The sequence below is a fragment of the Carcharodon carcharias genome, chromosome 16 (assembly GCF_017639515.1).
Source record: "Carcharodon carcharias isolate sCarCar2 chromosome 16, sCarCar2.pri, whole genome shotgun sequence".
Classification (NCBI taxonomy): domain Eukaryota; kingdom Metazoa; phylum Chordata; class Chondrichthyes; order Lamniformes; family Lamnidae; genus Carcharodon; species Carcharodon carcharias.
Genome location: NC_054482.1, coordinates 39,884,008 through 39,911,618, shown reverse-complemented (window position 1 = coordinate 39,911,618; position 27,611 = coordinate 39,884,008).

Here is a 27,611-nt window from a genome sequence, read left to right as displayed (position 1 = left end):
CGTGTGCACTATGTGTGGCGCCTGCACTGTGTGTGGCACCTGCACTGTGTGTGGCACGTGCACTGTGTGTGGCGCCTGCAGTGTGTGTGGCGCCTGCTGTGTGTGTGGCGCCTGCAGTGTGTGTGGCGCCTGCAGTGTGTGTGGCACCTGCAGTGTGTGTGGCTCCTGCAGTTTGTGTGCCTCCTGCAGTGTGTGTGGCTCCTGCAGTGTGTGTGGCTCCTGCAGTGTGTGTGGCTCCTGCAGTGTGTGTGGCTCCTGCAGTGTGTGTGGCGCCTGCACTGTGTGTGGCGCGTGCAGCGTGTGCTTCGCGTGGACCGTGTGTGTGGCGCGTGCACCGTTTGTGTGGCGCCTGCACTGTGTGTGACGCCTGCACTGTATGTGGTGCCTGCAGTGTGTGTGGCTCCTGCAGTGTGTGTGGCTCCTGCAGTGTGTGTGGTGCCTACAGTGTGTGTGGCGCGTGCACTGTATGTGGCGCGTGCAGTGTGTGTGGCGCATGCAGTGTGTTTGGCGCATGCAGTGTGTGTGCCACGTACATTGTTTTTGGCCCATGCAGTCTGTGTGGCGCATGCAGTGTGTGATTCGTACAGTGTATGTGGCGCATGGACGGCATGTGGCGCCTGCACTGTGTGTGAAGCCTGCAATGTATGTGGTGCCTGCAGTGTGTGTGGCTCCTGCAGTGTGTGTGGCTCCTGCAGTGTGTGTGGCTCCTGCAGTGTGTCTGGCACCTGTAGTGTGTGTGGCACCTATAGTGTGTGTGGCGCCTGCAGTGTGTGTGGCGCCTGCAGTGTGTGTGGCGCCTTCAGTGTGTGTGGCTCCTGCAGTGTGTGTGGCTCCTGCAGTGTGTGTGGCTCCTGCAGTGTGTGTGGCTCCTGCAGTGTGTGTGGCGCCTGCAGTGTGTGTGGCGCGTGCACTGTGTGTGGCGCGTGCACTGTGAGCGGCGCGTGCACTGTGTTTGGCACCTGCACTGTGTGTGGCGCGTGCACTGTGTGTGACGCGTGCACTTTGTGTGACGCGTGCACTGTGATTGTGACGCGTGCACTGTGTGTGTGGCGCATGCACTGTGAGTGTGGCGCGTGCACTGTGTGTGGCGCATGCACTGTGTGTGGCGCGTGCACTGTGTGTGGTGCGTGCACTGTGTGTGGCGCATGCACTGTGTGTGTGGTGCGTGCTCTGTGTGTGGCGCATGTACTGTTTCTGGTGCCTGCAGCGTGTGTGGATCGTGCAGTGTTTGTGGCTGGTGCAGTGTTTATTGCACGTGCATTGTGTGTGGCGCTTGAAGTGTATGTGGCGTCTGCAGTGTGTTTGGCACCTGCACTGTGTGTGGCGCTTTCAGTGTGTGTGGCGCCTGCAGTGTGTATCCCATGTACAGTGTTTTATGGCCCGTGCAGTGTGTGTGGTGCCTGCAGTGTGTCTGGTGCCTGAACTATGTGAGGCACCTGCTCTGTGTGTGCCACGTACAGTGTTTTTAGCCCCTGCAGTGTGTGTGGTGCCTGCAGTGTGTGTGGCACCTGCAGTGTGTGTGGCGCCTGCAGTGTTTGTGGCGCCTGCAGTGTGTGTGGCGCCTGCAGTGTGTGTGGCGCCTGCAGTGTGTGTGGCGCCTGCAGTGTGTGTGGCTCCTGCAGTTTGTGTGCCTCCTGCAGTGTGTGTGGCTCCTGCAGTGTGTGTGGCTCCTGCAGTGTGTGTGGCACCTGCAGTGTGTTTGGCACCTGCACTGTGTGTGGCGCTTTCAGTGTGTGTGGCGCCTGCAGTGTGTATCCCATGTACAGTGTTTTATGGCCCGTGCAGTGTGTGTGGTGCCTGCAGTGTGTCTGGTGCCTGCAGTGTGTGTGGCACCTGCACTGCGTGTGCCACGTACAGTGTTTTTAGCCCCTGCAGTGTGTGTGGCGCCTGCAGTGTGTGTGGCGCCTGCAGTGTGTGTGGCGCCTGCACTGTGTGTGGCGCCTGCACTGTGTGTGGCACCTGCACTGTGTGTGGCATGTGCACTGTGTGTGGCGCCTGCAGTGTGTGTGGCGCCTGCAGTGTGTGTGGCGCCTGCAGTGTGTGTGGCACCTGCAGTGTTTGTGGCTCCTGCAGTGTGTGTGTCTCCTGCAGTTTGTGTGCCTCCTGCAGTGTGTGTGGCTCCTGCAGTGTGTGTGGCGCCTGCAGTGTGTGTGGCGCCTGCAGTGTGTGTGGCGCCTGCAGTGTGTGTGGCGCCTGCAGTGTGTGTGGCTCCTGCAGTGTGTGTGGCGCCTGCAGTGTGTGTGGCTCCTGCAGTGTGTGTGGCGCCTGCAGTGTGTTTGGCACCTGCACTGTGTGTGGCGCTTTCTGTGTGTGTGGCGCCTGCAGTGTGTATCCCATGTACAGTGTTTTATGGCCCGTGGAGTGTGTGTGGCTCCTGCAGTGTGTCTGGTTCCTGCACTGTGTGTGGCACCTGCACTGTGTGTGCCACGTACAGTGTTTTTAGCCCCTGCATTGTGTGTGGCTCCTGCAGTGTGTGTGGCTCCTGCAGTGTGTGTGGCTCCTGCAGTGTGTGTGGCTCCTGCAGTGTGTGTGGCGCCTGCAGTGTGTGTGGCGCGTGCACTGTGTGTGGCGCGTGCACTGTGTGTGGCGCGTGCACTGTGTGTGGTGTGTGCACTCTGCGTGGTTCCTTCACCGTGTGTGGTTCCTTCACCGTGTGTGGCGCCTGCACTGTGTGTGGCGCATGCAGTGTGTGTGGCGTGTGCAGTGTGTGTGGCGCCTGCACTGTGTGTGGTGTATGCAGTGTGTGTGGTGCGTGCAGTGTGTGTGGCGCCTGCACTGTGTGTGGCACCTGCACTGTGATTTGCATGTGTACTGTGTGTGTTGTGCCTGCAGTGTGTGTGGCGCGTGCAATGTGTGTGGTGTGTACACTCTGTGTGGCTCCTTCACCGTGTGTGGTTTCTTCACCGTGTGTGGTTCCTTCGCCATGTGTTGTTCCTTCACCGTGTGTGGTTCCTTCACCGTGTGTGGTTCCTTCACCGTGTGTGGTTCCTTCACCATGTGTGGTACCTTCACCGTGTGTGGTTCCTTCACCGTGTGTGGTTCCTTCACCATGTGTGGCTCCTACATTGTTTGTGGCGTGTGCATTGTGTGTGGCGTGTGCATTGTGTGTGGCGTGTGCAGTGTGTGTGGCGCCTGCACTGTGTGTGGTGCATGCAGTGTGTGTGGTGCATGCAGTGTGTGTGGCGCCTGCACTGTGTGTGGCACCTGCACTGTGATTTGCATGTGTACTGTGTGTGTTGTGCCTGGAGTGTCTGTGGCGCCTGCAGTGTGTGTGGTGTGTGCACTATGTGTGGCTTATGCAGTGTGTGTGCCGCGTGCAGTGTGTGTGGTGTGTACACTCTGTGTGGCTCCTTCACCGTGTGTGCTTCCTTCACCGTGTGTGGTTCCTTCACCGTGTGTGGTTCCTTCACCGTGTGTGGTTCCTTCGCCATGTGTTGTTCCTTCACCGTGTGTGGTTCCTTCACCGTGTGTGGTTCCTTCACCGTGTGTGGTTCCTTCACCATGTGTGGCTCCTACACTGTGTGTGGCGTGTGCATTGTGTGTGGCGTGTGCATTGTGTGTGGCGTGTGCATTGTGCGTGGCACCTGCACTGTTTGTGGCAACTGCACTGTGTTTGGTGCCTGCAGTGTGTGTGGCACCTGCACTGTGATTTGCATGTGTACTGTGTGTGTTGTGCCTGCAGTGTGTGTGGCACGTGCAGTGTGTGTGGTGTGTGCACTATGCGTGGCTTATGCAGTGTGTGTGCCGCGTGCAGCGTGTGTTCCGCGTGCTGTGTGTGTGACGCGTGTACTGTGTGTGGCGCATGCAGTGTGTGTGGGGCCTGCAGTGTGTGTTGTGCCTGCAGTGTGTGTGGTGCCTGCACTGTGAGTGGCGCGTTTACTGTTTCTGGTGCCTGCAGTGTGTGTGGCACGTGCAAAGTATGTGGTGTGTGCAGTGTGTGTGGCTCCTTCACCGGGTGTGGCGCCTGCACCGTGTGTGGTTCCTTCACTGTGTGTGGTTCCTTCACTGTGTGTGGTTCCTTCACCGTGTGTGGTTCCTTCACCGTGTGCGGCTCCTACACTGTGTGTGGCGTGTGCATTGTGTGTGGCGTGTGCATTGTGTGTGGCGTGTGCATTGTGTGTGGCGTGTGCATTGTGTGTGGCGTGTGCATTGTGTGTGGCACCTGCACTGTTTGTGGCACCTGCACTGTGTTTGGCGCCTGCCGTGTGTGTGGCACCTGCACTGTGATTTGCATGTGTACTGTGTGTGTTGTGCCTGCAGTGTGTGTGGCACGTGCAGTGTGTGTGGTGTGTGCACTATGTGTGGCTTATGCAGTGTGTGTGCCGCGTGCAGTGTGTGTTCCGCGTGCTGTGTGTGTGACGCGTGTACTGTGTGTGGCGCATGCAGTGTGTGTGGGGCCTGCAGTGTGTGTTGTGCCTGCAGTGTGTGTGGTGCCTGCACTGTGAGTGGCACGTTTACTGTTTCTGGTGCCTGCAGTGTGTGTGGCACGTGCAAAGTGTGTGGTGTGTGCAGTGTGTGTGGCTCCTTCACCGTGTGTGGCGCCTGCACCGTGTGTGGTTCCTTCACTGTGTGTGGTTCCTTCACTGTATGTGGTTCCTTCACCATGTGTGGTTCCTTCACCGTGTGCGGCTCCTACACTGTGTGTGGCGTGTGCATTGTGTGAGGCATGTGCATTGTGTGTGGCGTGTGCATTGTGTGTGGCGCCTGCAGTGTGTGTGGCACCTGCACTGTGATTTGCATGTGTACTGTGTGTGTTGTGCCTGCAGTGTGTGTGGCACGTGCAGTGTGTGTGGTGTGTGCACTATGCGTGGCTTATGCAGTGTGTGTGCCGCGTGCAGTGTGTGTTCCGCGTGCTGTGTGTGTGACGCGTGTACTGTGTGTGGCGCATGCAGTGTGTGTGGGGCCTGCAGTGTGTGTTGTGCCTGCAGTGTGTGTGGTGCCTGCACTGTGAGTGGCGCGTTTACTGTTTCTGGTGCCTGCAGTGTGTGTGGCACGTGCAAAGTGTGTGGTGTGTGCAGTGTGTGTGGCTCCTTCACCGTGTGTGGCGCCTGCACCGTGTGTGGTTCCTTCACTGTGTGTGGTTCCTTCACTGTGTGTGGTTCCTTCACCGTGTGTGGTTCCTTCACCGTGTGCGGCTCCTACACCGTGTGTGGCGTGTGCATTGTGTGTGGCGTGTGCATTGTGTGTGGCGTGTGCATTGTGTGTGGCGTGTGCATTGTGTGTGGCGTGTGCATTGTGTGTGGCACCTGCACTGTTTGTGGCACCTGCACTGTGTTTGGCGCCTGCAGTGTGTGTGGCACCTGCACTGTGATTTGCATGTGTACTGTGTGTGTTGTGCCTGCAGTGTGTGTGGCACGTGCAGTGTGTGTGGTGTGTGCACTATGTGTGGCTTATGCAGTGTGTGTGCCGCGTGCAGTGTGTGTTCCGCGTGCTTTGTGTGTGACGCGTGTACTGTGTGTGGCGCATGCAGTGTGTGTGGGGCCTGCAGTGTGTGTTGTGCCTGCAGTGTGTGTGGTGCCTGCACTGTGAGTAGCGCATTTACTGTTTCTGGTGCCTGCAGTGTGTGTGGCACGTGCAAAGTGTGTGGTGTGTGCAGTGTGTGTGGCTCCTTCACCGTGTGTGGCGCCTGCACCGTGTGTGGTTCCTTCACTGTGTGTGGTTCCTTCACTGTGTGTGGTTCCTTCACTGTGTGTGGTTCCTTCACCGTGTGTGGTTCCTTCACCGTCAGCGGCTCCTACACTGTGTGTGGCGTGTGCATTGTGTGTGGCGTGTGCATTGTGTGTGGCGTGTGCATTGTGTGTGGCGTGTGCATTGTGTGTGGCATGTGCATTGTGTGTGGCACCTGCACTGTTTGTAGCACCTGCACTGTGTTTGGCGCCTGCCGTGTGTGTGGCACCTGCACTGTGATTTGCATGTGTACTGTGTGTGTTGTGCCTGCAGTGTGTGTGGCACGTGCAGTGTGTGTGGTGTGTGCACTATGCGTGGCTTATGCAGTGTGTGTGCCGCGTGCAGTGTGTGTTCCGCGTGCTGTGTGTGTGACGCGTGTACTGTGTGTGGCGCATGCAGTGTGTGTGGGGCCTGCAGTGTGTGTTGTGCCTGCAGTGTGTGTGGTGCCTGCACTGTGAGTGGCGCGTTTACTGTTTCTGGTGCCTGCAGTGTGTGTGGCACGTGCAAAGTGTGTGGTGTGTGCAGTGTGTGTGGCTCCTTCACCGTGTGTGGCGCCTGCACCGTGTGTGGTTCCTTCACTGTGTGTGGTTCCTTCACTGTGTGTGGTTCCTTCACCGTGTGTGGTTCCTTCACCGTGTGCGGCTCCTACACCGTGTGTGGCGTGTGCATTGTGTGTGGCGTGTGCATTGTGTGTGGCGTGTGCATTGTGTGTGGCGTGTGCATTGTGTGTGGCGTGTGCATTGTGTGTGGCACCTGCACTGTTTGTGGCACCTGCACTGTGTTTGGCGCCTGCAGTGTGTGTGGCACCTGCACTGTGATTTGCATGTGTACTGTGTGTGTTGTGCCTGCAGTGTGTGTGGCACGTGCAGTGTGTGTGGTGTGTGCACTATGTGTGGCTTATGCAGTGTGTGTGCCGCGTGCAGTGTGTGTTCCGCGTGCTTTGTGTGTGACGCGTGTACTGTGTGTGGCGCATGCAGTGTGTGTGGGGCCTGCAGTGTGTGTTGTGCCTGCAGTGTGTGTGGTGCCTGCACTGTGAGTAGCGCATTTACTGTTTCTGGTGCCTGCAGTGTGTGTGGCACGTGCAAAGTGTGTGGTGTGTGCAGTGTGTGTGGCTCCTTCACCGTGTGTGGCGCCTGCACCGTGTGTGGTTCCTTCACTGTGTGTGGTTCCTTCACTGTGTGTGGTTCCTTCACTGTGTGTGGTTCCTTCACCGTGTGTGGTTCCTTCACCGTCAGCGGCTCCTACACTGTGTGTGGCGTGTGCATTGTGTGTGGCGTGTGCATTGTGTGTGGCGTGTGCATTGTGTGTGGCGTGTGCATTGTGTGTGGCATGTGCATTGTGTGTGGCACCTGCACTGTTTGTAGCACCTGCACTGTGTTTGGCGCCTGCCGTGTGTGTGGCACCTGCACTGTGATTTGCATGTGTACTGTGTGTGTTGTGCCTGCAGTGTGTGTGGCACGTGCAGTGTGTGTGGTGTGTGCACTATGCGTGGCTTATGCAGTGTGTGTGCCGCGTGCAGTGTGTGTTCCGCGTGCTGTGTGTGTGACGCGTGTACTGTGTGTGGCGCATGCAGTGTGTGTGGGGCCTGCAGTGTGTGTTGTGCCTGCAGTGTGTGTGGTGCCTGCACTGTGAGTGGCGCGTTTACTGTTTCTGGTGCCTGCAGTGTGTGTGGCACGTGCAAAGTGTGTGGTGTGTGCAGTGTGTGTGGCTCCTTCACCGTGTGTGGCGCCTGCACCGTGTGTGGTTCCTTCACTGTGTGTGGTTCCTTCACTGTGTGTGGTTCCTTCACTGTGTGTGGTTCCTTCACCGTGTGCGGCTCCTACACTGAGTGTGGCGTGTGCATTGTGTGTGGCGTGTGCATTGTGTGTGGCGTGTGCATTGTGTGTGGCGTGTGCATTGTGTGTGGCGTGTGCATTGTGTGTGGCACCTGCACTGTTTGTGGCACCTGCACTGTGTTTGGCGCCTGCAGTGTGTGTGGCACCTGCACTGTGATTTGCATGTGTACTGTGTGTGTTGTGCCTGCAGTGTGTGTGGCACGTGCAGTGTGTGTGGTGTGTGCACTATGTGTGGCTTATGCAGTGTGTGTGCCGCGTGCAGTGTGTGTTCCGCGTGCTGTGTGTGTGACGCGTGTACTGTGTGTGGCGCATGCAGTGTGTGTGGGGCCTGCAGTGTGTGTGGTGCCTGCACTGTGAGTGGCGCGTTTACTGTTTCTGGTGCCTGCAGTGTGTGTGGCACGTGCAAAGTGTGTGGTGTGTGCAGTGTGTGTGGCTCCTTCACCGTGTGTGGCGCCTGCACCGTGTGTGGTTCCTTCACCGAGTGTGGTTCCTTCACCATGTGTGGTTCCTTCACCGTGTGTGGTTCCTTCACCGTGTGTGGTTCCTTCACCGTGTGTGGCTCCTACACTGTGTGTGGCACCTGCACTGTGTGTGGCGTGTGCATTGTGTGTGGGGTTTGCATTGTGTGTGGCACCTGCACTGTTTGTGGCACCTGCACTGTGTTTGGCGCCTGCAGTGTGTGTGGCACCTGCACTGTGATTTGCATGTGTACTGTGTGTGTTGTGCCTGCAGTGTGTGTGGCACGTGCTGTGTGTGTTCCGCGTGCTGTGTGTGTGACGCGTGTACTGTGTGTGGCGCATGCAGTGCGTGTGGGGCATGCAGTGTGTGTGGGGCCTGCAGTGTGTGTGGCGCCTGCAGTGTGTGTGGTGCCTGCACTGTGAGTGGCACGTTTACTGTTTCTGGTGCCTGCAGTGTGTGTGGCACGTGCAAAGTGTGTGGTGTGTGCATTGTGTGTGGCTCCTGCTCTGTGTGTGGTGCATGCACTGTTTCTGGTGCCTGCAGCGTGTGTGGCGCGTGCACTGTTTGTGGTGTGTGCACTGTGTGTGGCACCTGCACTGTGTGTGACGCCTGCACTGTTTGTGGTGCTTGCAGTGTGTGTGGCGCATGCAGTGTGTGTGGTGCGTGCAGTGTGTGTGGCGCATGCAGTGTGTGTGGTTCCTTCACCGTGTGTGGTTCCTTCACTGTGTGTGGTTCCTTCACCGTGTGTGGTTCCTTCACCGTGTGTGGTTCCTTCACCGTGTGTGGTTCCTTCACCATGTGTGGTTCCTTCACCGTGTGTGGTTCCTTCACCGTGTGTGGTTCCTTCACCGTGTGTGGCTCCTACACTGTGTGTGGCACCTGCACTGTGTGTGGCGTGTGCATTGTGTGTGGCGTGTGAATTGTATGTGGCACCTGCACTGTTTGTGGCACCTGCACTGTGTTTGGTGCCTGCAGTGTGTGTGGCACCTGCACTGTGATTTGCATGTGTACTGTGTGTGTTGTGCCTGCAGTGTGTGTGGCACGTGCAGTGTGTGTGGTGTGTGCACTATGTGTGGCTTATGCAGTGTGTGTGCCGCGTGCAGTGTGTGTTCCGCGTGCTGTGTGTGTGACGCGTGTACTGTGTGTGGCGCATGCAGTGTGTGTGGGGCCTGCAGTGTGTGTGGCGCCTGCAGTGTGTGTGGTGCCTGCACTGTGAGTGGCACGTTTACTGTTTCTGGTGCCTGCAGTGTGTGTGGCACGTGCAAAGTGTGTGGTGTGTGCAGTGTGTGTGGCTCCTGCTCTGTGTGTGGTGCATGCACTGTTTCTGGTGCCTGCAGCGTGTGTGGCGCCTGCACTGTTTGTGGTGCGTGCAGTGTGTGTGGCGCATGCAATGTGTGTGGCGCGTGCAGTGTGTGTGGAGCATGTAGTGTGTGTGGCGCATGGACTGCCTGCGGCACCTGCAGTGTGTGTGTTGCCTGCACTGTGTGTGGCGCATGTACTGTTTCTGGTACCTGCAGCGTGTGTGGTGTTTGCACTGCATTTGTGGCTCGTGCAGTGTTTGTGGCTCGTGCAGTGTTTGTGGCGTGCGCATTGTGTGTGGTGTGTTCAATGTGTGTGGCGTGACCAGTGTGTGTGGCGCGTGTACTGTGTGGTGCATGCCCTGTGTGTGCCACCTGCAGAGTATGTGGTGCCTGCAGAGTATGTGGTGCCTGCAGTGTTTGTGGCGCCTGCACTGTGATTTGCAGGTGTACTGTGTGTGGTGCCTGCTGTGTGTGTGGCGCGTGCACTGTGTGTGGTGTGTGCACTGTGTGTGGCTCATGCAGTGTGTCTGGCACCTGCAGTGTGTGTGGCGTGTGCACTGTGTGTGTGGTGCCTGCAGCGTGTGTGGCGCCTGCTCTGTGTGTGGCGCATGTACTGTTTCTGGTGCCTGCAACATGTGTGGCGCGTCCAAAGTGTGTGGCGTGTGCAGTATGTGTGGCGCCTGCAATGTGTGTGGCGCATGCAGTGTGTGTGGCACGTGCAGTGTGTGTTGCGTGTACAGTGTGTGTGGCACCTGCACTGTGATTTGCAAGTGTACTGTGTGTGTTGTGCCTGCAGTGTGTGTGGCACGTGCAGTTTTTATTGTGCATGCAGTGTGTGTGCCTTGTGCTATGTGTGATGAGTGTACTGTTTCTGGTGCCTGCAGTGTGTGTGGCGCCTGCAAAGTGTGTGATGTGTGCACTGCATTTGTGGCTCGTGCAGTGTTTGTGGCGCGTGCATTGTGTGTGGCGTGTTCAATGTGTGTGGTGTGAGCAGTGTGTGTGGCGCGTGTACTGTGTGGTGCATGCCCTGTGTGTGCCGCCTGCAGAGTATGTGGTGCCTGCAGAGTATGTGGTGCCTGCAGAGTATGTGGTGCCTGCAGAGTATGGGGTGCCTGCAGAGTATGGGGTGCCTGCAGAGTATGTGGTGCCTGCAGAGTATGTGGTGCCTGCAGAGTATGTGGTGCCTGCAGTGTGTATGGTGCCTGCAGTGTGTGTGGTGCCTGCAGTGTGTGCGGTGCCTGCAGTGTGTGGTGCCTGCAGTGTGTGTGGTGCCTGCAGTGTGTGTGGCGCCTGCAGTGTGTGTGGCTCCTGCAGTGTGTGTGGCTCCTGCAGTGTGTGTGGCTCCTGCAGTGTGTGTGGCGTGTGCACTGTGTGTGGCTCCTACAGTGTGTGTGGCTCCTGCAGTGTGTGTGGCTCCTGCAATGTGTGTGGCTCCTGCAGTGTGTGTGGCGCGTGCAGTGTGTGCGGCGCGTGCAGTGGTGTGTGGCGCGTGCAGTGGTGTGTGGCGCGTGCAGTGTGTGTGGCGCATGAAGTGTGTGTGGCGCGTGCAGTGTGTGTGGCGCGTGCAGTGTGTGTGCCACGTACAGTGTTTTTGGCCCATGCAGTCTGTGTGGCGCATGCAGTGTGTGGTTCGTACAGTGTATGTGGCGCATGGATGGTGTGTGGCCCCTGCACTGTGTGTGACGCCTGCACTGTATGTGGCGCCCGCAGTGTGTGTGGCGCCTGCACTGTTTGTGGCACGTGCAGTGTGTCTGGCGCCTGCTCTGTGTGTGGCGCATGTACTGTTTCTGGTGCCTGCAGTGTGTGTGGCGCGTGCAGTGTGTGTGGCACCTGCAGTGTGTGTGATGTGTGAAGTGTGTGTGGCTCCTGCTCTGTGTGTGGTGCATGCACTGTTTCTGGTGCCTGCAGCATGTGTGGTGCGTGCACTATGTGTAGTGTGTGCAGTGTGTGTGGCACCTGCACTGTGTGTGGCGTCTGCACTGTTTGTGGTGCGTGCAGTGTGTGTGGCGCATGCACTGTGTCATGCACGTGCACTGTCTGTGGCGCGTGCAATCTGTGGGCCACCTGCAGTGTGTGTGGTGCATGCAGTGTGTGTGGCGCATGGACTGCCTGCGGCACCTGCAGTGTGTGTGTTGCCTGCACTGTGTGTGGCGCATGTACTGTTTCTGGTACCTGCAAAGTGTGTGATGTGTGCACTGCATTTGTGGCTCGTGCAGTGTTTGTGGTGCGTGCATTGTGTGTGGCGTGTTCAATGTGTGTGGTGTGAGCAGTGTGTGTGGCGCGTGTACTGTGTGGTGCATGCCCTGTGTGTGCCGCCTGCAGAGTATGTGGTGCCTGCAGAGTATGTGGTGCCTGCAGAGTATGTAGTGCCTGCAGAGTATGGGGTGCCTGAAGAGTATGGGGTGCCTGCAGAGTATGTGGTGCCTGCAGAGTATGGGGTGCCTGCAGAGTATGTGGTGCCTGCAGTGTGTATGGTGCCTGCAGTGTGTGTGGTGCCTGTAGTGTGTGGTGCCTGCAGTGTGTGTGGCGCCTGCAGTGTGTGTGGCGCCTGCAGTGTGTGTGGCGCCTGCAGTGTGTGTGGCGCCTGCAGTGTGTGTGGCTCCTGCAGTGTGTTTGGCTCCTGCAGTGTGTGTGGCACCTGCAGTGTGTGTGGCGCCTGCAGTGTGTGTGGCGCCTGCAGTGTGTGTGGCTCCTGCAGTGTGTGTGGCTCCTGCAGTGTGTGTGGCGCCTGCAGTGTGTGTGGCGCCTGCAGTGTGTGTGGCTCCTGCAGTGTGTGTGGCTCCTGCAGTGTGTGTGGCGTGTGCACTGTGTGTGGCTCCTACAGTGTGTGAGGCTCCTGCAGTGTGTGTGGCTCCTGCAGTGTGTGTGGCTCCTGCAGTGTGTGTGGCTTCTGCAGTGTGTGTGGCGCGTGCACTGTGTGTGGCGTGTGCACTGTGTGTGGCGCGTGCACTGTGTGCGGCGCGTGCACTGTGTGCGGCGCGTGCACTGTGTGCGGCGCGTGCACTGTGTGCGGCGCGTGCACTGTGTGCGGTGCCTGCAGTGTGTGTGGCTCCTGCAGTGTGTGTGGCTCCTGCAGTGTGTGTGGCTCCTGCAGTGTGTGTGGCTCCTGCAGTGTGTGTGGCTCCTGCACTGTGTGTGGCTGCTGCACTGTGTGTGGCTGCTGCACTGTGTGTGGCTGCTGCACTGTGTGTGGCTCCTGCACTGTGTGTGGCGCATGCACTGTGTGTGGCGCGTGCACTGTGTGTGGCACGTGCACTATGTGTGGCGCGTGCACTGTGTGTGGCGCGTTCACTGTGTGTGGTGTGTGCACTGTGTGTAGCGCGTGCACTGTGTGCGACGCGGGCACTGTGTGCGGCGCGTGCACTGTGTGCGGCGCGTGCACTTTGTGCGGTGCCTGCAGTGTGTGCGGCTCCTGCAGTGTGTGTGGCTCCTGCAGTGTGTGTGGCTCCTGCAGTGTGTGTGGCTCCTGCACTGTGTGTGGCTCCTGCACTGTGTGTGGCTCCTGCACTGTGTGTGGCGCGTGCACTGTGTGTGGCGCGTGCACTGTGTGTGGCGCGTGCACTGTGTGTGGCGCCTGAAGTGTTTGTGGCGCGTGCACTGTGTGTGGCGCGTGCACTGTGTGTGGCGCGTGCACTGTGTGTGGGGCGTGCACTGTGTGTGGCGCGTGCACTATGTGTGGCGCGTGCACTATGTGTGGCGCGTGCATTGTGTGTGGCACCTGCAGTGTGTGTGTCGTGCGCATTGTGTGTGTGGCATGTGCCGTGTGAGTGGCGTGTGCATTGTGTGTTGCTCGTGCAGTGTATGTGGCACCTGCAGTATGTTTGGCGCCTGCAGTGTGTGTGCCACGTACAGTGTTTTGGTCCGTGCAGTGTGTGTGCCACGTACAGTGTTTTTGGCCCATGCAGTGTGTGTGGCGCCTGCACTGTGTGTGGCGCCTGCACTGTGTGTGGCGCCTGCACCGTGTGTGGCGCCTGCACCGTGTGTGGTGCCTGCACCGTGTGTGGCGCCTGCACCGTGTGTGGCGCCTGCACTGTGTGTGGCGCCTGCACTGTGTGTGGTGCGTGGAATGTGTGTGGTGCCTGCACTGTGTGTGGCGCCTGCACTGTGTGTGGTGCGTGGAATGTGTGTGGCGCCTGCACTGTGTGTGGCGCCTGCACTGTGTGTGGCGCGTGCAGCGTGTGTTGCGCATGCAATGTGTGTGGCGCCTGCACTGTGTGTGGCGCCTGCACCGTGTGTGGCGCCTGCACCGTGTGTGGCGCCTGCACCGTGTGTGGCGCCTGCACCGTGTGTGGCGCCTGCACTGTGTGTGGTGCGTGGAATGTGTGTGGTGCCTGCACTGTGTGTGGCGCCTGCACTGTGTGTGGTGAGTGGAATGTGTGTGGCGCCTGCACTGTGTGTGGCGCCTGCACTGTGTGTGGCGCATGCAGCGTGTGTTGCGCATGCAATGTGTGTGGCGCCTGCACTGTGTGTGCCGCCAGCAGTGTGTGTGCCACGTACAGTGTTTTTGGCCCATGCAGTGTGTGTGGCGCATGCAGTGTGTGTGCCACGTACAGTGTTTTTGGCCCATGCAGTCTGTGTGGCACATGCAGTGTGTGGTGCGTACAGTGTATGTGGCGCATGAACAGCATGTGGCGCCTGCAGTGTGTGTGGTGTGTGCAGTGTGTGTGCCACGTACAATGTTTTTGGCCCATGCAGTGTGTGTGGCGCGTGCAGTGTGTGGTTCGTACAGTGTATGTGGCGCATGGACGGCGTGTGGCACCTGCACTGTGTGTGGCGCCTGCACTGTGTGTGGCGCCTGCACTGTGTGTGGCGCCTGCACTGTGTGTGGCGCCTGCACTGTGTGTGGCGCCTGCACTGTATGTGGCGCTTGCAGTGTGTGTGGCGCCTGCAGTGTGTTGGGTCCTGCAGTGTGTGTGGCGCCTGCACAGTTTGTGGCACGTGCAGTGTGTGTGGCGCGTGCATTGTGTGTGGCATGTGCAGTGTGTGTGGCGCCTACAGTGTGTGTGGCACCTGCAGTGTGTGTGGTGGTGCACTCTGTGTGGCTCCTTCACTGTGTGGCTCCTTCACCGTGTGTGGCTCCTTCACCGTGTGTGGCTCCTTCACTGAGTGTGTCTCCTTGACCGTGTGTGGCGCCTGCACCATGTGTAGTTCCTTCACCGTGTGTGGTTCCTTCACCGTGTGTGGTTCCTTTACCGTGTGTGGCGCCTGCAGTGTGTGTGGCACCTGCACTGTGATTTGCATGTGTACTGTGTGTGTTGTGCCTGCAGTGTGTGTGGCACGTGCAGTGTGTGTGGTGTGTGCACTATGTGTGGCTTGTGCGCTGTTTATTGTGCATGCAGTGTGTGTGCCACGTGCAGTGTGTGTTCCGCGTGCTGTGTGTGACGCGTGTACTGTGTGTGGCGCCTGCACTGTGTGTGTGGCGCCTGCACTGTGTGTGTGGAGCCTGCACTGTGAGTGGTGCCTGCAGTGTGTGTGGTGCCTGCAGTGTGTGGTGCCTGCACTGTGAGTGGCGCGTTTACTGTTTCTGGTGCCTGCAGTGTGTGTGGCACGTGCAGAGTGTGTGGAGTGTGCACTGTATGCGGTTCGTGCAGTGTTTGTGGCACATACATTGTGTGTGGTGCATGAAGTGTGTGTGGCGCTTGCAGTGTGTGTGGCGCTTGCAGTGTGTGTGGCGCCTGCAGTGTGTGTGGCACATGCACTGTGATTTGCACCTGTACTGTGTGTTGTGCCTGCAGTGTGTGTGGCGCATGCAGTTTTTATTGTGCATGCAGTGTGTGCGCCGTGTGCTATGTGTGATGCGTGTACTGTGTGTGGCGCCTGCAGTGTGTGGCGCCTGCAGTGTGTGTGGTGCCTGCACTGTGTGTGTGGCATGTGCCGTGTGTGTGATGCGTGTACTGTTTCTGGTGCCTGCAGTGTGTGTGGCACGTGCAAAGTGTGTGGCGTGTGCACTGTATGTGGCTCGTGCAGTGTTTGTGGCGCGTGCTGTGTGTCTGGTGCCTGCAGCATGTGTGGTGCCTGCAATGTGTGTGGCGCGTGCAGTGTGTGTTGCGTATACAGTGTGTGTGGCGCCTGCACTATGTGTGGCGCTTGCACTGTGTGTGGCATGTGCAGTGTGTGTGGCACCTAGAGTGTGTGTAGCACCTGCACTGTGTGTGGTGTGTGCACTGTGTGTGGCTCCTTCACCGTGTGTGGCACCTGCAGTGTGTGTGGCACCTGCTCTGTGTGTTGCGTGTGCACAGTATGTGGCTCGTGCTGTGTGTGTGGCACCTGCACTGTGTGTGGCGCCTGCACTGTGTGTGGTGCGTGGAATGTGTGTGGCGCCTGCACTGTGTGTGGCGCCTGCACTGTGTGTGGCGCGTGCAGCGTGTGTTGCGCATGCAATGTGTGTGGCGCCTGCACTGTGTGTGGCGCCTGCACCGTGTGTGGCGCCTGCACCGTGTGTGGCGCCTGCACCGTGTGTGGCGCCTGCACCGTGTGTGGCGCCTGCACTGTGTGTGGTGCGTGGAATGTGTGTGGTGCCTGCACTGTGTGTGGCGCCTGCACTGTGTGTGGTGCGTGGAATGTGTGTGGCGCCTGCACTGTGTGTGGCGCCTGCACTGTGTGTGGCGCGTGCAGCGTGTGTTGCGCATGCAATGTGTGTGGCGCCTGCACTGTGTGTGCCGCCAGCAGTGTGTGTGCCACGTACAGTGTTTTTGGCCCATGCAGTGTGTGTGGCGCATGCAGTGTGTGTGCCACGTACAGTGTTTTTGGCCCATGCAGTCTGTGTGGCACATGCAGTGTGTGGTGCGTACAGTGTATGTGGCGCATGAACAGCATGTGGCGCCTGCAGTGTGTGTGGTGTGTGCAGTGTGTGTGCCACGTACAATGTTTTTGGCCCATGCAGTGTGTGTGGCGCGTGCAGTGTGTGGTTCGTACAGTGTATGTGGCGCATGGACGGCGTGTGGCACCTGCACTGTGTGTGGCGCCTGCACTGTGTGTGGCGCCTGCACTGTGTGTGGCGCCTGCACTGTGTGTGGCGCCTGCACTGTGTGTGGCGCCTGCACTGTATGTGGCGCTTGCAGTGTGTGTGGCGCCTGCAGTGTGTTGGGTCCTGCAGTGTGTGTGGCGCCTGCACAGTTTGTGGCACGTGCAGTGTGTGTGGCGCGTGCATTGTGTGTGGCATGTGCAGTGTGTGTGGCGCCTACAGTGTGTGTGGCACCTGCAGTGTGTGTGGTGGTGCACTCTGTGTGGCTCCTTCACTGTGTGGCTCCTTCACCGTGTGTGGCTCCTTCACCGTGTGTGGCTCCTTCACTGAGTGTGGCTCCTTGACCGTGTGTGGCGCCTGCACCATGTGTAGTTCCTTCACCGTGTGTGGTTCCTTCACCGTGTGTGGTTCCTTTACCGTGTGTGGCGCCTGCAGTGTGTGTGGCACCTGCACTGTGATTTGCATGTGTACTGTGTGTGTTGTGCCTGCAGTGTGTGTGGCACGTGCAGTGTGTGTGGTGTGTGCACTATGTGTGGCTTGTGCGCTGTTTATTGTGCATGCAGTGTGTGTGCCACGTGCAGTGTGTGTTCCGCGTGCTGTGTGTGACGCGTGTACTGTGTGTGGCGCCTGCACTGTGTGTGTGGCGCCTGCACTGTGTGTGTGGAGCCTGCACTGTGAGTGGTGCCTGCAGTGTGTGTGGTGCCTGCAGTGTGTGGTGCCTGCACTGTGAGTGGCGCGTTTACTGTTTCTGGTGCCTGCAGTGTGTGTGGCACGTGCAGAGTGTGTGGAGTGTGCACTGTATGCGGTTCGTGCAGTGTTTGTGGCACATACATTGTGTGTGGTGCATGAAGTGTGTGTGGCGCTTGCAGTGTGTGTGGCGCTTGCAGTGTGTGTGGCGCCTGCAGTGTGTGTGGCACATGCACTGTGATTTGCACCTGTACTGTGTGTTGTGCCTGCAGTGTGTGTGGCGCATGCAGTTTTTATTGTGCATGCAGTGTGTGCGCCGTGTGCTATGTGTGATGCGTGTACTGTGTGTGGCGCCTGCAGTGTGTGGCGCCTGCAGTGTGTGTGGTGCCTGCACTGTGTGTGTGGCATGTGCCGTGTGTGTGATGCGTGTACTGTTTCTGGTGCCTGCAGTGTGTGTGGCACGTGCAAAGTGTGTGGCGTGTGCACTGTATGTGGCTCGTGCAGTGTTTGTGGCGCGTGCTGTGTGTCTGGTGCCTGCAGCATGTGTGGTGCCTGCAATGTGTGTGGCGCGTGCAGTGTGTGTTGCGTATACAGTGTGTGTGGCGCCTGCACTATGTGTGGCGCTTGCACTGTGTGTGGCATGTGCAGTGTGTGTGGCACCTAGAGTGTGTGTAGCACCTGCACTGTGTGTGGTGTGTGCACTGTGTGTGGCTCCTTCACCGTGTGTGGCACCTGCAGTGTGTGTGGCACCTGCTCTGTGTGTTGCGTGTGCACAGTATGTGGCTCGTGCTGTGTGTGTGGCACCTGCACTGTGTGTGGCGCCTGCACTGTTTGTGGTGCGTGCAGTGTGTGTGGCGCCGGCAGTGTGTGTGGCGCCTGCACTGTGTGTGGCGCCTGCACTGTGTGTGGCGCATGTACCGTGTGGTGCGTGCACTGTGTGTGGCGCGTGCTCTGTGTGTGGCGCGTGCTCTGTGTGTGGCGCGTGCTCTGTGTGTGGCGCATTCTGTGTGTGGCGCGTTCTGTGTGTGGCGCGTGCACTGTGTGTGGCGCGTGCACTGTGAGTGGCGCGTGCACTGTGAGTGGCGCGTGCACTGTGAGTGGCGCGTGCACTGTGTGTGGCACGTGCACTGTTTGTGGCTCGTGCACTGTGTATGGAGCGTGCAATGTGTGTGGTGCCTGCACTTGTGAGTGGCGCGTGTACTTTGTGTGGTGCCTGCAGTGTTTGTGGTGCGTGCAAAGTTTGTGGCGTGTGCACAGTGTGTGGCTCGGCGGTGTTTGTGGCGTGTGCATTGTGTATGGCACCTGCAGTGTGTTTGGCGTGTGCCGTGTGAGTGGCGTCTGCCGTGTGTGTGGCTCGTGCAGTGTATGTGGCGCCTCCAGTGTGTGTGCCACGTACAGTGTTTTTGGCCCATGCAGTGTGTGTGGCGCCTGCACTGTGTGTGGTGCGTGCACTGTATGTGGCGCATGCACTGTATGTGGCACATGCAGTGTGTGTGGCATCTGCACTGTGTGTGGCATGTGCAGTGTGTGTTGCACATGCAGTGTGTGTGGCACCTGGACTGTGTGTGACGCCTGCAGTGTGTGTGCCACTTACAGTGTTTTTGGCCCATGCAGTGTGTGTGGCGCCTGCACTGTGTGTGGTGCGTGCACTGTATGTGGCGCATGCACTGTATGTGCCATGTACAGTGTTTGTGGCGCGTGCAGGGTGTGTGGCATGTGCAGTGTGTGTGGTGTGTACAGTGTATGTGGCACATGAACTGTGTGTGGCGCCTGCAGTGTGTGTGGTTCCTGCAGTGTGTGTGGCGTGTGCATTTTGTATGGCTTGTGCACTGTGTTTGGCGCCTGCAGTGTGTGTGGCGCCTGCAGTGTGTGTGGCACCTGCAGTGTGTGTGGCGCCTGCAGTGTGTGTGCCACGTACAGTGTTTTTGGCCCATGCAGTGTGTGTGGCGTGTGCAGTGTATGTGACACCTGCACTCTGTGTGGCGCCTGAACTGTTTGTGCCATGTACAGTGTTTGTAGCCCGTGCAGTGTGTGTGGCGCGTGCAGTGTGTGTGGCACGTGCAGTGTGTGCGGCGCCTACAGCGTATGTGGCACATCGAATGCGTGTGGTGCCTGCAGTGTGTGTGGCGCGTGCAGTGTTTGTGGTGCGTACAGTGTATGTGGCACATGGACTGCGTTTGGCACCTGAAGTGTGTGTGGCGCGTGCAGTGTGTGTGCTGCGTACAGTGTATGTGGCACATGGACTGCGTGTGGCGCCTGCAGTGTATGTGGCATGTGCATTTTGTGTGTCTTATGCAGTGTGTGTGGCGCCTGCAGTGTGTGTGGTGCCTGCACTGTGTGTGGCTCGTGCAGTGTTTATTGTACATGCAGTGTGTGTGGTGTGTGCACTGTGTGTGGCTCGTGCAGTGTTTATTGTACATGCAGTGTGTGTGCCTTGCGCAGTGTGTGTGACGCGTGTACTGTGTGTGTTGCCTGCAGTTTGTGTGCCACGTGTGCATTTTGTGTGGCGTGTGCACTGTGCGTGGCGTGTGCACTGTGTGTGGCACCTGCAGTGTGTGTGGCACCTGCACTGTGATTTGCACGTGTACTGTGTGTGTTGTGGCTGCAGTGTGTGTTGTGCCTGCAGTGAGTGTGGTGTGTGCACTGTGTATGGCTCATGCAGTGTTTATTGTGCATGCAGTGTGTGTGCCACGTGCTGTGTGTGTGATGCGTGTACTGTGTGTGGCGCCTGCAGTGTGTGTGGCGCATGCAAAGTGTGTGGCGTGTGCACTGTATGTGGCTCGTGCAGTGTTTGTGGCACGTGCATTGTGTGTGGTGCACTAAGTGTGTATGGCGCTTGCAATGTGTGTGGCGCGTGCACTGTGTGTGGCGCGTGTACTGTGTGTGGTGTGTGCACTTTGTGTGGCTCGTGCAGTGTGTCTGGGGCCTGCAGTGTGTCTGGCGCCTGCACTGTGTGTGGCGCGTGCAGTATGTGTTGCGTGTGTTCTGTGTGTGGCGCCTGCAGTGTGTTTGGCACCTGCACTGTGTGTGGCGCGTGCACTGCGTGTGGCGCCTGCAGTGTGTGTGCCACGTAGTGTTTTTGGCCCATGCAGTGTGTGTGGTGTGTGCAGTGTATGTGGCACCTGCAGTGTGTGTGGCGCCTGCAGTGTGTGTGGCGCCTGCAGTGTGTGTGGCGTGTGCATTTTGTATGGCTAGTGCACTGTGTGTGATGTCTGCAGTGTGTGTGGCGCCTGCAGTGTGTGTGGTGCCTGCACTGTGTGTGTGGTGCCTGCACTGTGTGTGTGGTGCCTGCACTGTGTGTGTGGTGCCTGCACTGTGTGTGTGGCACCTGCAGTGTGTGTGGCGCCTGCAGTGTGTGTGGCGCCTGCAGTGTGTGTGGCGCCTGCAGTGTGTGTGGCGCCTGCAGTATGTGTGATGCATGCACTGTGTGTGGCGAGTGCACTGTTTTCGGCGTGTGCACCGTGTGTGGCTCCTGCATTACTTGTGGCTCCTGCACTCTTTGTGGTGCGTGCAGTGTGTGTGGCACCTGCAGTGTGTGTGGCACCTGCACTGTGATTTGCACGTGTACTGTGTGTGTTGTGCCTGCAGTGTGTGTGGCGCGTGCAGTGTGTGTGGTGTGTGCACTGTGTGTGGCTCGTGTAGTGTTTATTGTGCATGCTGTGTGTGTGACGCGTGTACTGTGGGTGGCGCCTGCAGTGTTTGTGGCATTTGCAGTGTGTGTGGTGCATGCAGTGTGTGTGGTGCATGCTGTGTGTATGACGCGTGTACTGTGTGTGGCACCAGCAGTGTGTGTGGCGTTTGCAGTGTGTGTGGCGTTTGCAGTGTGTGTGGCGCGTGCAGTGTGTGTGGCGTGTTTTCTGTGTGTGGCGCTGGCAGTGTTTGTGGTGCATGCAGTGTGTGTGCCGCGTGCTGTGTGTGTGACACGTGTACTGTGTGTGGCACGTGAAGTGTGTGTGGCGTGTGTACTGTGTGGTGCTTGCACCGTGTATGGTGTGTGCACTGTGTGTGGCACGTACAGTATGTTTGGCATGGGAAGTGTGTCTGGAGCGTGCAGTGTGTGTGGCGCCTGCAGTGTGTGTGGCGAATGCACTGTGTGTGGCGTGTGCAGTGTGTGTGGCTCGTGCAGTGTATGTGGTGCCTGCAGTGTGTTTGGCGTGTGGCGTGTGCAGTGTGTGTGGCATCTGCAGTGTGTTTGGCACCTGCACTGTCTGTGGCGCCTGCAGTGTGTGTGCTACATACAATGTTTGCCTGCAGTGTGTGTGGTGCCTGCAGTGTGTTTGGCACCTGCAGTGTGTGTGCCACGTACAGTGTTTTTGGCCCGTGCAGTGTGTGTGGCGCCTGCAGTGTGTGTGGCACCTGCAGTGTGTGTGGCGCCTGCAGTGTGTGTGGCACGTGTACTGTGTGTGGTGTGTGCACTTTGTGTGGCTCGTGCAGTGTGTCTGGGGCCTGCAGTGTGTCTGGCACCTGCACTGTGTGTGGCGCGTGCAGTATGTGTTGCGTGTGTACTGTGTGTGGCGCCTGCAGTGTGTTTGGCACCTGCACTGTGTGTGGCGCGTGCACTGCGTGTGGCGCCTGCAGTGTGTGTGCCACGTAGTGTTTTTGGCCCATGCAGTGTGTGTGGTGTGTGCAGTGTATGTGGCGCCTGCAGTGTGTGTGGCGCCTGCAGTGTGTGTGGCGCCTGCAGTGTGTGTGGCACCTGCAGTGTTTGTGGCGTATGCATTTTGTATGGCTAGTGCACTGTGTGTGGTGTCTGCAGTGTGTGTGGTGTCTGCAGTGTGTGTGGCGCCTGCAGTGTGTGTGGCGCCTGCAGTGTGTGTGGCGCCTGCAGTGTGTGTGGTGCCTGCACTGTGTGTGTGGTGCCTGCACTGTGTGTGTGGTGCCTGCACTGTGTGTGTGGTGCCTGCACTGTGTGTGTGGTGCCTGCACTGTGTGTGTGGTGCCTGCACTGCGTGTGGCGCCTGCAGTGTGTGTGCCACGTAGTGTTTTTGGCCCATGCAGTGTGTGTGGTGTGTGCAGTGTATGTGGCACCTGCAGTGTGTGTGGCGCCTGCAGTGTGTGTGGCGCCTGCAGTGTGTGTGGCGTGTGCATTTTGTATGGCTAGTGCACTGTGTGTGATGTCTGCAGTGTGTGTGGCGCCTGCAGTGTGTGTGGTGCCTGCACTGTGTGTGTGGTGCCTGCACTGTGTGTGTGGTGCCTGCACTGTGTGTGTGGCACCTGCAGTGTGTGTGGCACCTGCAGTGTGTGTGGCGCCTGCAGTGTGTGTGGCGCCTGCAGTGTGTGTGGCGCCTGCAGTGTGTGTGATGCATGCACTGTGTGTGGCGAGTGCACTGTTTTCGGCGTGTGCACCGTGTGTGGCTCCTGCATTGCTTGTGGCTCCTGCACTCTTTGTGGTGCGTGCAGTGTGTGTGGCACCTGCAGTGTGTGTGGCACCTGCACTGTGATTTGCACGTGTACTGTGTGTGTTGTGCCTGCAGTGTGTGTGGCGCGTGCAGTGTGTGTGGTGTGTGCACTGTGTGTGGCTCGTGTAGTGTTTATTGTGCATGCTGTGTGTGTGACGCGTGTACTGTGGGTGGCGCCTGCAGTGTTTGTGGCATTTGCAGTGTGTGTGGTGCATGCAGTGTGTGTGGTGCATGCTGTGTGTATGACGCGTGTACTGTGTGTGGCACCAGCAGTGTGTGTGGCGTTTGCAGTGTGTGTGGCGTTTGCAGTGTGTGTGGCGCGTGCAGTGTGTGTGGCGTGTTTTCTGTGTGTGGCGCTGGCAGTGTTTGTGGTGCATGCAGTGTGTGTGCCGCGTGCTGTGTGTGTGACACGTGTACTGTGTGTGGCACGTGAAGTGTGTGTGGCGTGTGTACTGTGTGGTGCTTGCACCGTGTATGGTGTGTGCACTGTGTGTGGCACGTACAGTATGTTTGGCATGGGAAGTGTGTCTGGAGCGTGCAGTGTGTGTGGCGCCTGCAGTGTGTGTGGCGAATGCACTGTGTGTGGCGTGTGCAGTGTGTGTGGCTCGTGCAGTGTATGTGGTGCCTGCAGTGTGTTTGGCGTGTGGCGTGTGCAGTGTGTGTGGCATCTGCAGTGTGTTTGGCACCTGCACTGTCTGTGGCGCCTGCAGTGTGTGTGCTACATACAATGTTTGCCTGCAGTGTGTGTGGTGCCTGCAGTGTGTTTGGCACCTGCAGTGTGTGTGCCACGTACAGTGTTTTTGGCCCGTGCAGTGTGTGTGGCGCCTGCAGTGTGTGTGGCACCTGCAGTGTGTGTGGCGCCTGCAGTGTGTGTGGCACGTGTACTGTGTGTGGTGTGTGCACTTTGTGTGGCTCGTGCAGTGTGTCTGGGGCCTGCAGTGTGTCTGGCACCTGCACTGTGTGTGGCGCGTGCAGTATGTGTTGCGTGTGTACTGTGTGTGGCGCCTGCAGTGTGTTTGGCACCTGCACTGTGTGTGGCGCGTGCACTGCGTGTGGCGCCTGCAGTGTGTGTGCCACGTAGTGTTTTTGGCCCATGCAGTGTGTGTGGTGTGTGCAGTGTATGTGGCGCCTGCAGTGTGTGTGGCGCCTGCAGTGTGTGTGGCGCCTGCAGTGTGTGTGGCACCTGCAGTGTTTGTGGCGTATGCATTTTGTATGGCTAGTGCACTGTGTGTGGTGTCTGCAGTGTGTGTGGTGTCTGCAGTGTGTGTGGCGCCTGCAGTGTGTGTGGCGCCTGCAGTGTGTGTGGCGCCTGCAGTGTGTGTGGTGCCTGCACTGTGTGTGTGGTGCCTGCACTGTGTGTGTGGTGCCTGCACTGTGTGTGTGGTGCCTGCACTGTGTGTGGTGCCTGCACTGTGTGTGTGGCGCCTGCAGTGTGTGTGGCGCCTGCAATGTGTGTGGCGCCTGCAGTGTGTGTGGCGCCTGCAGTGTGTGTGGCGCCTGCAGTGTGTGTGGCGCCTGCAGTATGTGTGATGCATGCACTGTGTGTGGTGAGTGCACTGTTTTCGGCATGTGCACCGTGTGTGGCTCCTGCATTGCTTGTGGCTCCTGCACTCTTTGTGGTGCGTGCAGTGTGTGTGGCACCTGCAGTGTGTGTGGTACCTGCACTGTGATTTGCATGTGTACTGTGTGTATTGTGCCTGCAGTGTGTGTGGCGCGTGCAGTGTATGTGGTGTGTGCACTGTGTGTGGCTCGTGTAGTGTTTATTGTGCATGCAGTGTGTGTGCCGTGTGCTGTGTGTGTGACGCGTGTACTGTGGGTGGCGCCTGCAGTGTTTGTGGCATTTGCAGTGTGTGTGGTGCATGCTGTGTGTGTGACGCGTGTACTGTGTGTGGCACCAGCAGTGTGTGTGGCGTTTGCAGTGTGTGTGGCGTTTGCAGTGTGTGTGGCGCGTGCAGTGTGTGTGGCGTGTTTTCTGTGTGTGGCGCTGGCAGTGTTTGTGGTGCATGCAGTGTGTGTGCCGCGTGCTGTGTGTGTGACACGTGTACTGTGTGTGGCACGTGAAGTGTGTGTGGCGTGTGTACTGTGTGGTGCTTGCACTGTGTATGGTGTGTGCACTGTGTGTGGCACGTACAGTATGTTTGGCATGGGAAGTGTGTCTGGAGCGTGCAGTGTGTGTGGCGCCTGCAGTGTGTGTGGCGAATGCACTGTGTGTGGCGTGTGCAGTGTGTGTGGCTCGTGCAGTGTATGTGGTGCCTGCAGTGTGTTTGGCGTGTGGCGTGTGCAGTGTGTGTGGCATCTGCAGTGTGTTTGGCACCTGCACTGTGTGTGGCGCCTGCAGTGTGTGTGCTACATACAATGTTTTTGGTCCGTGCAGTGTGTGTGGCGCCTGCAGTGTGTTTGGCACCTGCAGTGTGTGTGCCACGTACAGTGTTTTTGGCCCGTGCAGTGTGTGTGGCGCCTGCAGTGTGTGTGGCGCCTGCAGTGTGTGTGGCGCCTGCAGTGTGTGTGCCACGTACAGTGTTTTTGCCCCGTGCAGTGTGTGTGGCACCTGCAGTGTCTGTGGCGCGTGCACTGTGTGTGGTGCCTGCAGTGTGTGTGCCACGTACAGTGTTTTTGCCCCGTGCAGTGTGTGTGGCGCCTGCAGTGTGTGTGGCACGTGCACTGTATGTGGCGCATGCGCTGTGTTGTGGCGCGTGCAATATTTGTGGCGCGTGCAGTGTGTGTGGCGCCTGCAATGTGTGTGGCACCTGCAGTGTGTTTGCCACGTACAGTGTTTTTGGCCCATGCAGTGTGTGTGGTGTGTGCAGTGTACGTGACACCTGCACTGTGTGTCGCGCCTGCACTGTTTGTGCCATGTACAGTGTGTGTGGCGCATGCAGTGTGTGTGGCGCGTGCAGTGTATTTGGCGCATGGCATGCGTGTGGCGCCTGCAGTGTGTGTCGCTCCTGCAGTGTGTGTGGCGTGTGCATTTTGTATAGCTTGTGCAGTGTGTGTGGTGCCTGCAGTGTGTGTGGTGCCTGCAGTGTGTGTGGCGCCTGCAGTGTGTTTGGCACCTGCAATGTGTGTGATGCATGCACTGTGTGTGGCGTTTGCAGTGTGTGCCACGTGCTGTGTGTGTGCCGCGTGCTGTGTGTGTGCTGCGTGTACTGTGTGTGGCATTTGCAGTGTGTGTGGTGTTTACAGTGTGTGTGGCGCGTGCAGTGTGTGTGGCGTGTGTACTGTGTAGTGCTTGCACTGTGTGTGGTGTGTGCAGTGTGTGTGGCGTGTGCACTTTGTGTGGCGTTTGCAGTGCGTATGGCACATGCAGTGTGTGTGGCGTGTTTTCTGTGTGTGGCGCCGGCAGTGTGTGTGGCACCAGCAGTGTGTGTAGTGCATGCAGTGTGTGTGGCGTTTGCAGTGTGTGTGGTGCACGCAGTGTGTGTGCCGCGTGCTGTGTGTGTGACGCGTGTACTTTGTGTGGCACCTGCAGTGTGTGTGGCGTTTGCATTGTGTGTGGCACGTGAAGTGTGTGTGGCGCGTGTACTGTGTGGTGCTTGCACTGTGTATAGTGTGTGCACTGTGTGTGGCACGTACAGTATGTTTGGCGCGGGAAGTGTGTGTGGCGCCTGCAGTGTGTGTGGCGCTTGCACTGTGTGTGGTGTGTGCACTGTGTCAGGACTGTACACTTTCTATGGTACGTGTGTTCACACCAGAATCATACAACCATTGGAATAATTGCATTCCTCCCAGTGTCTCCCTGCTGATTCTCCACAGAAGCAATTCACCTGCCCCTCCCCACACCCCGAAATTTCCCCGTAACCATGCAAATTTCCTCTTCAGATGATGATTCAATTCACTTTTGAAATCCTCAATTGGCCCTGTCTCCACCACACTCTCAGACAATGCATTCCAGATCCTAACCATTCGATTGACCCTGTCTCCACCACACTCTCAGGCTGTGCATCCAAGACACTAACCGTTCAATTGAACATGCCTCCACTACATTATCAGCCAGTGCTTTCCAGAATGGAACCACCCGATTGAACCTGACTATACCACACCCTAAGACAGTTCATTCCTGACCCTAACCACTCCATTGGCCCTATCTGCACTATACTTATGGACAGTGCATTCCAGACCCTAACTACCTGATTGACACTGTCCCCACCACACTCTCCGGCATTTCATTCCAGACCAAAAACTCTCTCCACCAAACTCTCAGGCAGTGAATCAAGAACACCTCAAATGTCTGCCCCACACTCTCAGGCAGTCATTCCAGATGCTAACAACTCGATTGACCCTGTCTCAAGCACACTTAGTGCATTTCAGATCCTAACAACTCGATTGACCCTGTCTCAAGCACACTCAGTATTTTTCAGATCCTAACCACTCGATTGACCTGGTCTCCACCACAATCTCAAGCGGTGCACTGCAGATCCCAACCACACAATCCACCCTGTCTTTACCATACCCTCAGGCAGTGCATTTCAGACCTTAACTACTCAATTGAACCTGTCTCCAGCACACTCTCTCCACCACACTTTCAGGGTGTGCATTCCAGACTCTAACCACTCCATTCAATCTGTCTCCACTATAATCTCAGGCAGTGCTTTCCAATTCCTAAACACTCGATTGAATCTGTCACCACTACAATCTTGGCCAATGCATTCCAGATCCAAATCACTCAATTGACCCTGCCTCCACCACACTCTCAGGCAGTGCATTCCAGACCCTAACCACATGATTGACCCCTATCTCCACCACACACTCTGATAGTGAACTCCAGGCCCTAACCACTTGATTCATCCTGTCTCCACCACACTCTGAGGCTGTGCATTCCAGACCATAACCACTCGATTGACACTCTCCACCACTCAGGGTGTGCATTCCACACTTTAACCACTCCATTCAATCTGTCTCCACTATAATCTCGGGCAGTGCTTTCCAATTTCTAGCCACTTGATTGAATCTGTCACCAATACACTCTCAGGCAGTGCATTCCACAACCTAACCACTCGATTGAACCTGTCTCCACCACACTCTCAGACAGTGTATTCCACATCCTAACCACTCAATTGAACCTGTCTCCACCACACTCTCAAGCAGTGCATTCCACATCCTAACCACTCGATTGAACCTGTCTCCACCACACTCTCAGACAGTGCATTCCAGATCCTAACATCTCGATTGACCCCTGTCTCTACCACACCCTCAGTGCATTCCAGACCCTAGCCAATCGATTGACCCTGTCTCCACCACACTCACAGACAGTGCATTCCAGACCCTAAACACTCTATTGATCGTGTCCCACCACACTCTT